This window comes from Thamnophis elegans, chromosome 3 (genome assembly GCF_009769535.1).
Source record: "Thamnophis elegans isolate rThaEle1 chromosome 3, rThaEle1.pri, whole genome shotgun sequence".
Classification (NCBI taxonomy): domain Eukaryota; kingdom Metazoa; phylum Chordata; class Lepidosauria; order Squamata; family Colubridae; genus Thamnophis; species Thamnophis elegans.
Genome location: NC_045543.1, coordinates 75,899,122 through 75,900,816, shown reverse-complemented (window position 1 = coordinate 75,900,816; position 1,695 = coordinate 75,899,122).

The window sequence follows — 1,695 nt, the reverse complement described above, 5'->3', positions numbered from 1 at the left end:
TGGCTATGATAATAATGCATTTATTAATCATTTGTACGAGAGGAAGAAGAGGAAGCAAGCAGAGGGAAGCAAGAAAAAAGAGAATAACAGAAATCAGCTATGATAATAATGCTGATTTATGGGTAGTCCTTGACGGCAATTCAACCCAACATTCCTGTGACTAAGCAAGACAGTTATTAAGTGAATTTTGCCCTGTTTTACAACCTTTTGTGCGACAGTTGTTAAGTGAATCACTGTAGTTGTTAAGTTAGTAACACGGTTGTTAAGTGAATCTGGATTTCCCATTGACTTTGCTCATCAGGAGGTCTGCAAAAGGTTGATTCCATGGCCTTGGGACACTGCAACCATCACAAACACCGTATTTTTCGGAGTATAAGATGCACCTCTTCCCCTCAAAATAGAGGGTGAAAATCTGGGTGTGTCTTATACACTGAATACAGCATTTCTGGCCTCCTGAAACCCCACCCCCTTTGCAAAAATGGCCATGCATAGCCTTTATAAGGCTTCCAGAGTGTTCCTGGGGGCTGGGGAGGGCAAAAATGAGCAAAAAAAAATGGGCTGTTTGTGGGAGGTCTGCAGAGTGCAAATACTTTGTTTTTAATTTGCCTTTTCAAAATCTTGGTGCATCTTATATGCCGAAAAATCTGGTACATGTCAGTTGCCAAACATCCAAATATTGATCATGTAACCATGGGGATGCTGTAATGGTTATAAGTTTGAAAAATAGTCATAAGTCACTTTTTCAATGCCATTGTATCTTCAAACAGTTACTAAAGAGATACCAGTAAATTGTCAGTCAGGGACTACGAGTACGGATTTACTCCAAAGGTTTTAAAACTCTAAAGCAGGGCCATTCTAACATTTTAAACCGCAAGTGGTATTTTAAAGTAGAATTTCCCCATTGCTCTCCTCCTCCCCTTCCATCCTGCCCCTCAAAACTAGGAACATTTCAATTCCCCACCCGATTAATTCCTCTCACCACATTTACTCAGTCAACCTGGGTGAGAAAAAAGCTGTTGGGTCTCATCAGCACATTAAGTGTTTCATTCCTCTTTGTACAGTATAATTCTAGGGTGATTAATTAGCTGGAGTACTTCAGATCTCAGAAACAGAGCAAACCGTTAAGGTAATTGAATTTTACAGTCGGCACAACAAATTAAGAGAGAGAAGCAACCCACCACATAACAACTTTTTTTCCTTTTTTTGCAGTTCATTAGCAAAGGCATAAATACTCCTAAACACAAGGTGGCCAAATAGATTTTCCTTCTGAAATGGAGCAATGCTGCCTTTTCATGGGACACTTCAGATAAGTGTAACAGTATATCTCGATCACTTGTTTTTCCCGGGTTAAAGCCATTCCTAGATTTATTTCCTCTTAGGGTTATTTTTTTTGTCTTCCCACGTACATTATTTTGCAGGTGAGACTTGTGTTAGGAATCAGTCAGGTCAAGGAAGAGTTAGTAGGCTATTTGGAGAATGTCTTCTTAGAGGATTAGCCGTTTGTTTGAGTTAATAAGAAAAGGGAAAGTATCAGATGGGGTTGTTACCGGAAGAAGGGAGCCACGTTAGTGGCAAAATTATCTGGACAAATTTGGTAGGACCTTTTTCAACTAATGCATTTTATTACAAAGGACCAGCTTTTTCCTACACAATCTGATTAAGTGAACTACAACTCACAAAAACTTATGCCTTTTA